Here is a 10506-nt window from a genome sequence, read left to right on the forward strand (position 1 = left end):
ACACAATTTACTTCCTAGAGAAATAAGATAGACTAAGGCATCTGGTCCCTAAAATGAACTACAGTAAGGAATGAAAGAGAGGGGGAAACACTAGCCTTAACCTGAAATTAAAAACAAATCGTTATATTTGACTGAATTTAGCCAGCAGTATCAGATTGGGAGGCTGGAAAAGTAACTTTAAAAAATTACACCTTTATACTTCTAACTCAATAGCTTATGAATTAAATAGTTGCCATATTCAGAAACATTAAAAAATTCAAACTTCATGAAAATCCTTTGCCTAAGGGCTTGAAACACACAGTTGTGATTCAAAATTAAAAGCCATTCAGGAAAAAGAAAAAGAGGAAAGTGTCTGTATCTATGCTACAAAAATATAGTGGCTTCCCCACCTCTTCTCTATCATTCATTCCTGTTTTATAACAGAATGAGAAAGAATAACCAGTAGCTAAGAAGCTAATATAGAAGAGCATGGATTTTGATGTCACAGTCTTAGTGTCATTTTTCCAATTCATCAGCTTCGTGCCCTTGGGTCACTGAGTGGCCTTCCAGTCTCCTCACCCATAAGATAAAGACAGAAGACATGCCTCTGAATTTGCTGTGCGTGCAAACATACAATTCCTAATACTGTGCCTGGAAAAAAGTAAGCACTTCGTAAATGTGTGCGAACAAGGTGTTGGTTGAGTAGAATTTGAGAAACTCACCAACTAACTTCACAAAGAGAAAACCCTCAGTGAGACACAAAAATAGTAGATCTCATTCCCTATTCTTCTTATAAGCTTTTCAGTGCCTTCAAGATAAAATAGAAACTCCAATATTTGATATGCTTGATCACTGATTCCCTTAGTTTCAAAAATATTCATCTATAAAGAAAGATATAGGTATTCATAAATAAAAGTACACATCATCATGAAAGGCAAGGCCCACATGTAAATCCACGTATTTCTGTGGCTGTTCTCTCATGTGAAGAGAAAGCTTATGGTCCACAGAGCCTAAAATATTTACACTCTGGCACTTTAGAGAAAAAGTCTGCTGACCTCTGATCTCAGAGAAGAAATTGAGGGAAGAGGCAAGAATAAGAGCGATACCTGGGAGGAATTATTTAGAAAATATCAAGTGAGGTGGCTTCGTATAGTACGATGAAGATGGGTACACATGGAGACTAGGCAAAGAAAAATCTTAAATCATGTTCAGTGTTAGTAAACCTAGGTGAAGGGCATACATGCTACTTAATGCTAAACGATGAAACTAAAAAGGTTCATTTATTTTCCCCCCAGGATCTTAAAGTGTGTCATCTTAGGAAATATAGTTAAAGAAAGAACATATAATTAAGAGATACCCTCTTGCATGAACTGAAAGCAACAATAATTGGACTTAATTTATTATGGTTGCTGATTTATATGACTATTACAGAAATGTCTTTGAAACTGAAAGGAATATTTTCAAGTAAGTGTAATTATGTGACATTTTTACTTCATTGCTCATTAAAAGATCTGATAGAATAAAATATCAGAAGTAAAGCTTTTTTAATAAAAAAAACCTAGAGATCAATTATTTATAAATTTCAAATCAGTATATATAAGATTGATGCTGGGATAGATCTTTATCTGAACACTAATAAAACCCTCTTTTAAAAAGTAGATTTTATTTCCTTCTAGTTTCATATCATAATTTTTTTTTTAAATTTCACTTAGTTAAGGATACATTTCATTTTTTTTGAGGTAGTTTTTTTTTAATTAAATCTTTATTGTTCAGATTATTACATTTGTTCCTCTTTTTTCCCCCCATAACTCCCCTCCTCCCAGTTCCCGCCCCACCCTCCGCCCTCACTCCCCACCCACTGTCCTCATCCTTAGGTGCACGATTTTTGTCCAGTCTCTTCCCGCATCTCCCACACCCCTTTCCCACCCAAGAATAGTCAGTCCATTCCCCTTCTATGTCTCTGATTCTATTATGATCACCAGATTATTTATTCACTTGATTCTTAGATTCACTTGTTGATAGATGCATGTTTGTTGTTCATAATTTGTATCTTTACCTTTTTCTTCTTCTTCTTCTTCTTAAAGGATACCTTTCAGCATTTCATATAATACTGGTTTGGTGGTGATGAACTCCTTTAGCTTTTCCTTATCTGTGAAGCTCTTTATCTGACCTTCAGCTCTGAATGATAGCTTTGCTGGATAAAGTAATCTTGGTTGTAGGTTCTTGGTATTCATCACTTTGAATATTTCTTGCCATTCCCTTCTGGCCTGCAAAGTTTCTGTTGAGAAATCAGCTGACAGTCGTATGGGTATTCCCTTGTAGGTAACTGAGTTTCTTTCTCTTGCTGCTTTTAAGATTCTCTCTTTGTCTTTTGCTCTTGGCATTTTAATTATGATGTGTCTTGGTGTGGTCCTCTTTGGATTCCTTTGTTTGGGGTTCTCTGCGCTTCCTGGACTTGTAAGTCTATTTCTTTTACCAGGTGGGGGAAGTTTTCTGTCATTATTTCTTCAAATAGGTTTTCAATATCTTGCTCTCTCTCATCTTCTGGCACCCCTATAATTCTGATGTTGGTACGCTTGAAGCTGTCCCAGGGGCTCCTTACGCTATCTTCGTATTTTCGGATTTTTTCATTTTGCTTTTCTGGTTGGGTGTTTTTTGCTTCTTCGCATTTCAAATCTTTGCCTTGATTCTTGCACTCCTCTTGTCTGCTGTTGGGAGTCTGTATAGTATTCGTTATTTCAGTCCATGTATGCTTAATTTCTAGTTGGTTCTTTATCATAACATCGAGGGTCTCATTAGATTTCATGAGGATCTCACTACATTTATCAGTGGCTTCTAGATAGTTCTTAAGAGACCTTAAAAGTGTGGTTCTGAACTCAATATCCTCCATTGACAGTTTTGTCCTGTTTCTTTGTCTCCGCATTTTTTATGCTTTCTTGGTGCACCCCCTAGTGGTCTTTGTGTGCAGTCTTGTTGCAGTTAAGCCTTGATTGTTGTCGGCAATACCGGGGGTGATTTGACCTCCAGGCTAACTGGCTATGAGAGTCCGCTGTGTCTGCAATGGGAGAGCTTCTGTGCTGGATCTCTAGGGTGGTGCTAATCTAGCCTTTGCCTGAGGCTATCTGGCGAATGGCTCTGCACAGGGCTTGGGTGGGGCGGGTCCCCAGGGATCTACAGGGCGGGCCAAAGCAAGCAGTTGTGGCTGCTCTCAGTTCCATCCCTAGGGGCTCTGCCTCACAGAGTCCCAGCAACCGCTGCAAACCTCGGAGAGAAAGCTGCCTTCGAGTTCCAACCGAAGCCAGACAGTCCCGCTTCTCCCGTTTGAGTCTGGGTCCCTAGAGACTCGCCCGGATCTGGAGCTCAGAGTCTGAAACTCCCTCCCAATTGAAAACAACAACCGCGCCCTCCGCCTCCAGCCCGCTCCAAAACAACAACCGCACCCTCCGCCTCCAGCCCACTCCGCGTGCACTCCGCACCTGAGTATTTCACTTCAGCACTGCGCCTCCTCTGAGTCTGGGTATGATATTCTCTTTCCTCCTAGTTGTAGAATTTCCACTCAGCCAGCCTTCCTGTGGTTCTGGATGATGTCCATTACATCTTTTAGTTGTTTTTTGAAGTGGTTGTTCAAGGCAGCAATCTCCGGCATTAACCTATGCCGCCATTTTCTCTCTCTTTTGAGGTAGTTTTATTCATCATGTAATTACTGCATTTTATTGTGAAACACTGGTGAAAATTTTCACTTAAAGATTTACTCATAAAAATATGTACATTGATTTAATGCTGTGAATCACACTGAAGATTAATTTGATAAAGAATTAATGTCTTGCCCTAGCTGGTTTGGCTCACTGGATAGAGCATCGGCCTGGGGACTAAAGGGTCCCAGGTTCGATTCCGGTCAAGGGCATGTACCTTGGTTGCAGGCACATCCCTAGTAGGGGGTGTGCAGGAGGCAGCTGATCCATGCTTCTCTCTCATCGATGTTTCTAACTCTCTATCCCTCCCCCTTCCTCTCTGTTAAAAAATCAATAAAATGTATTTTTTATTTTTATTTTTTTTCAAATATATTTTATTGATTTTTTACAGAGAGGAAGGGAGAGAGATAGAGAGTTAGAAACATCGATCAGCTGCCTCTTGCACATCTCCTACTGGGGATGTGCCCACAACCCAGGTACATGCCCTTGACCAGAATCGAACCTGGGACCTTTCAGTCCGCAGGCCGACGCTCTGTCCACTGAGCCAAACTGGTTTCAGCGTAAAATGTATTTTTTTTAAAAAGAATTCAAGTCTTTATAAAACATTTCCTATTGTCTCCCAAACTCCAGTCTTCCATGATACTTAATAAAGAAAATACGTCCCCTTTTCTTGATAATCAAAAATATTTCTCATAGTGTTTGTATACATAGTATTTGGGATTTTAATTTTTTGTGACTAGTTTTTTATTCATTTGGTTGAAATCTAATCTCAAAGAATTGATCATTAAAAATTGATCACCTCTTTAAAATGTAAAGCTTAAACAATTCAAGTACTTAATAGATATGCAGAGGATAAAAAATAAGTGACATTTACATATTTTTATTCTTTAACTAAGATTGATAGCCTTTACTTATGATTGTATTCTGGTGATTAACAACCATACATTTTTGTAGCACATGACATTTTATAAGGCTCTTTGATGATTTTATTTGATCTTCCAAATAATCTTGTGAAATTGGCAGGACAGATATTGCCACTGCTGTAATGGTGGAGAAAAGGCTTAGAGTGCTAGACTTATAAGCTTTATTAATCAAAGTTGCGGAGCTGGGATGGACCCTCCAAATCCCAATCCATTTGGAAGATCGCATGCTGCTTCTTGAAACCATAATGAGAAGTGCTCTACTTTGAAGAATGGTTCAAAAAACAAACTGCATCACTCATATCCACACATTTAATAAAGATGACGTGAAGTTCAATGACAGCGGGTGCAACACAAATTGAGATTTGCAGTCAGAGCTGGGAGATCTCAATTCTAGTCCTTTCCATCATTCTAATATGCCATGTAATTTTGAAAAGGTTCCAAGTCTAGGTGCGTGCAATCCCCTCCAGGTTCTTGACTCTAAGCCATCTGCTAAATACATTCATCAACAATTGAGCAAAGAGGGTAATGAATCTCTCCCACTCACCCTTGCTGATTGACTCTTGCCTTCTCTGTTGGGCCCAGTGCCCTTGGAGCTGGTCTGCAGGGACTTCTTCAATGGGCTCCCTGGTCCTCAACACTTCCGGGTAGATTCGGCCTATAGGGGGCATTAGCAGGAGGTCTGGGAGCAGGAGCAGAGTGGGGTTAGCTTAGTTTCTCCTCTGCTGCTGTCCCCATGCTCCATCAGGACTAGAAGCAGTTGTGCCCTGCTCTGTCCTGATTTGTAATATGGAAAAACAAGGGAAACTTTCCTCTGGCCAACTGACTCCACAGATAAAGTCATTCCACATGGGGAATGCCAAACAGTGTCTAGTATTGGTGGGGATTTGTGGAAGGATAGAGAAAGGAATATTGCCAGAGACTATCCGGTAAAATTCAATACCCATGTTCTATAGATGTGGACATGGTAGACCAGAGCGTAACTCAGTAAAGAACACTAGATTTATTATCTGAAACTCTAGCACCCAATGTATAGTCCTTTCCATCAATAGGAACCTAAGTCACCTCAGAGGTTCTATCAACCATGAAATGCCCAAAGAAAAATAGCTACCTGGAGCATGCATGTTATTCAAACTCAAATAACTGAATGCCACCCTTCACAAATAACGACAAGATTTTTTGGTTTACTGGTTAAACTGACATCATGATGCAAAAAAAATCACCAAATTTGAGATTATTCACTTCTTTTTTAAAATTTTTTTTTTTATTGATTTCAGAGAGGGAGGGAGAGGGAAAGAGAGAGATAGAAACATCCATGATAAGAGAGAGTCATTGACTGACTGCCTCCTGCACACCCCACACTAGAGCTCGAGTCCACAATCCAGGCATGTGCCCTGACTGGGAATCAAACCATGGTCAACGCTCAACCTCTGAGCCACATCAGCTGGGCAAGATTATCCACTTCTTGAATAATGTTAATTTTGGCAATTCACATTATTTCAAAATTTGTATGTAAATTCAGAAGTTAAAGCTTTGATTTTTACATTACTTTAAAATCCCTAAAATCAAATACTCATAAAAATGTGATTTGGATCACATTTTCTTCAAACAGGAAGTTACCCAACCAAAGGATCCAGTCAATGCACTTAACTATTATACTAATTATGCTTCCTTTTAATATATCCTTAATAAAAAGTTCCATATTCAAATTCCACTGTGTTGCAGCATGAATGATCAAAGTTAGGAGTATGTCAGTGAAACAGAACTGCAGACCATGCTTTGCTCCCACAGGGAAGAGAAGACCCTCAGAATGAAGGAAGTTTCTTGTTTACATATGATGTGCACAGTCTGTCTTTCGATTGTATATATGTGGGAAAATGTTTTACCCCCAACTAATACTGCATTCCAGTACTTTTAGGGTCTATGGACAAGTTTTGGTGAGGGGACAATGGTGGATGAAATTTTTGAGAAGGTGAGACTGAAGGTCTTTGTAAAGGAATTTGAACGGCCAGTCATCCACTAGACCTGTGCATAAGACAGAGGGGTCAGCTTTGAACTTGAACACCTGGCTCTGCTTAGTCCCAACTATGTTTCACAGGGTGAATTTTATCACCTGAGTCTTAGTCTTCTCATGTGTAAAGTGAAGACAATACTCACATCCCATAGTCCACATGGGTACTAAAAGAGATAATTTATTTAAAAGCATTTAGACTATTTAATTACTACCATTGAAGGGAGGAGAATATGCCACCTCAAAAAATGCCACTTAGATTATTTTGCATTAAAGTTAGCTGAGAAACAGCCAGGACAAAAGGACACCCTGACCTCCTCTGTGCACCTGAAACCAGGAAATAAATCTCCCCTGTGACAGGTGCCCTCCCTGTACCAGGAGGCGAGAAGGCATCCTTATCATCGTAGGGAATAGAAGGCTGAAAAGGCCGTATAAACAAACCTTGTTATTTCTTTCCTAATCTACCACCCCAAGCCCAAACCTCTTTGCATGCTTAATTTTTCACAAATGTAATGCTTCCTTGTCTAAAAGGTATAAAATCTGCCTGCTTTGGTCACTACTTTTGAATCTAATATTTTTATGGGCTCCCATATACGTATGAAATTAGAATTGTTTTCCCATTAATCCCATTTATGGCAGTCTCATTATTAGAGATATTCAATGTCTCAGCGGCTCAAGTTAAGCATCTTATCAAAAAACAGGCTCACCAGTATGTTTGGATATTTCATTTTCTCCTTGCCTCAAACCTGGGAATGCTGCTCATATGAACACTTAGAATCTCTAATGCAATGAAGCTTTGAGCACGTTTTAACTAAAATTTGTCAGGCATCAGGGATCCATGACAACACACCATTTCTACACAATGTATAATAATTTCTACTTTCTTGAGTTTGTCTTAGAAGGCAAAAGTAACCCATTCTGCCTTAAGATCAAATACTACAGAGAAATGTGAGTCCTGGAAGTTGTCTTAAGAATGTCTGCACTAAAATTCAGTTGTGACCCCATCTCTGGGTGTGGAGTCACAAGTAGAAGTCAATGATTCCCAACTACCTGCCCATGGAAAGATTACCTTAGAGTGACCCAGGGACCTGCAAAATCACACATTCCTAGTCCTCACGCCTGGTATATAATTCAGTTGGTCCAGATGAGCTGCACAGCTGGGTTTTAATGCTATTCACGAGATTCTGTGGCACAGCCAGATTTGAGAGTTGCTAGAAAATGAACTATGAATCAGGAAGACACAGTTCTATTCTGGCTACCTTTACAGTGCGCCCGTTGCAACTTTTTTCTCCCCTGCATAGGTCCCAATTCACATATTTACAACACAAAAGGGTTACATTGCAGCCTTGGCCTGTGTACTCAGTGGTTAGAGCTTTGGCCCTTGCACCAAAGGGTCTTGGGTTTAATTCCCAGTCAAGGGCAAGTACCTGGGTTTCAGGTTCCATCCCTGTCTAGGTAGGGGCACAGGTGGAAGGCAGCCAACCATTGTGTCTCATATGGAGGTTTCTATCTCTCTCCCTCTCCCCGCCACACTCTCTCCCTCCTACTTTCTTAAAAAAAAAAAAAAGGAAAAATATCCTCAGGTGAGTATTAACCAAACAAAAAAAGAGTTGCATTACAGGTTCCAACTCTTCTGGAGTCTGCCATTTCACTTGGAACGCTAAAAAGTAAACTGAAATAGCTAGAAAGAGGAAATATCCTGGTAAACATAGAAAAGATCAATTCACATTTGGCCAATAAGGCAGAGTTTTGGCAGGACGATGGATTTTTTGATAGCTCCTTGGAAGGCTTTCCCACCACAGGAAGCAAAAACATTGCCCACAACCTTCTGTTTCCCTTATCTGGGAGGAGTGCTGTCTCCGCAGCCACGCGGCCCGTTTCCTGCATGCCGAAGGGCTCAGCCAGCGAAAGTTAGTGAGAATCTGAGCCTTGGCAGGAGGCCCACCGCTGCCTCAACTGTCCTGGTCACTGAGAGCCCCAGTCAGCCCGCAAGGAGGGACTACAGCCACCTGTTGCCACTGACACAGAGCAGCGACAAGCGGAGATCCTGGAAGGTACAGGAATTGTGCATGAATGAAACCTGTGCGCTTTTGGTTCAAGGCCCAGCTGACAACATTGCTAGGTTTGTCCTGCTTTCTGCAGTTTTGCTTCTGTTTGTTTCTTCCAAAGGCGGTGACCTGGAAGCCCCAAGCCAGAACTAGATTGAAAACATCATTTGCTTGACCTCTGCAAGTGTTTTCATTGCATTTAAGTCAACTTGGGGAAATAGACATATTTCACATAAAAATCCAATTTTCTAGGTTCTCCGGAAAACACTAAAGTTCTGAATACACAGGACCACCCACCATCTTTTAGAGCTGAATTACTGGCTTCCCCATTTAGAGGGAGCATGTATACTCCAGGCTACCCCAAACCCCACCGCTCCCTACCATATCGCTGACACTGAAGTCTAATGGCTGCAGTCATTGAATGCCTTGCTCTTGGTAGCTTTCTTTTGTTGTTTTTAAACAGAAGAGAAGTGCTTTGGTAGCTACATTTCTAACAAAAGGGTTGGGGGATAACAGGCTGGTAGGGAAGATCACCATCTTTCAGAAAAATAAGATGACAATACAGACCTTTCAGTTTGCTTAAGATCAAACTGAGCCCTTTCCTGATTAGTGGGATGTCCCCCCTTGTCCCTATAGACATGGGATTTATAACCCTTTCATTAATTGAAGGGTTGAGCTATGTCCAGAGCTCACTAAGAGAGCAGGGAACAGCATAAAAAGTAGTATGCTTCAGAGCAGTGATGTTCAGCCCTCTTGAAAGTGAAGTTCCCTTTAAAAAGAACATGTGATTGCCCGGCCAGTGTGGCTCAGCAGTTGAGCATTGAACCAGGAACTGGTTTGATTCCCAATCAGGGCACATGCCCAGGTTGGGGGCTCAATCCCCAGTGGGGTGGGGGAGTACAGGAAGCAGCAGATCTATGATGTTTCTCTCTCTCTATATTCATCTCCCTTACTCTAGCTCTAAAAAATAATAATAATAATACAAACAAGAACATGTGGTGTTGAAAAAGATATACTGCTAATGGTTGTCTGTTATCCCTTGTGACAGCATGGATGGACCTGGAGACTATTATGATAAGTAAAATAAGCCAGTCACAGAAAGACAAATATCACATGATCTCACTTATATGTGAAATCTAATGAAAAAAATAAACTGACCAACAAAATAGGCACAGAGGCATGGAAACATGGAACAGACTGACAGATCTCAGAGGGGAGGATGGCAAGCAATCAACCAAAGAATCTATATGCATATATGCATAGCCCATGGACATAGACAATAATGTGGTGGAGGCCAAGGAGGGGGCGGGGACAGGGAGGAGGGAGGCAAAGGGGGCAGGGAGAGTGGAGGACACTGTAACAGAGTCAACAATAAAAAAAAAATCTGAACAATTATGACCAAGTGTTATGATTTGGCAGAGCACAGTGGTATTTTATGGGTGTTTATTATATTATTCTCTATACTTCATGCTTCAAATATTACATAACCAATTTCTCAAGATTAAAAAATGTGATTGTTGAAAAAAAATACTTCTATCAGTTATCTGTTGAGAAGCAGGAAAGCATGTGGAGTGTTAAGGGCAAAGTTTTAGACTCAGAACAACCTTAGTTATATAAAAATGAGCCAAATACTAAACCTTCTTGACTCTGTTTCTCACGTAGAGATAATTAATCATTTTTTACTCTTAGAGCTCTGATGATGCTTCAATAAAATACTCACATAAAGCATTAAATGCAGCATGTGGCACATAGTAAATGCTCAGTATGGGCTGTTAATATTGCTGTTATTGATGGATAAAATGCAGGATCAAAAAAGGCTGGTATGTATACATTAACACTTTGAATTGAAATTATTT

Source organism: Myotis myotis, unplaced genomic scaffold (genome assembly GCF_014108235.1).
Source record: "Myotis myotis isolate mMyoMyo1 unplaced genomic scaffold, mMyoMyo1.p scaffold_m19_p_6, whole genome shotgun sequence".
In the NCBI taxonomy this organism is placed as follows: domain Eukaryota; kingdom Metazoa; phylum Chordata; class Mammalia; order Chiroptera; family Vespertilionidae; genus Myotis; species Myotis myotis.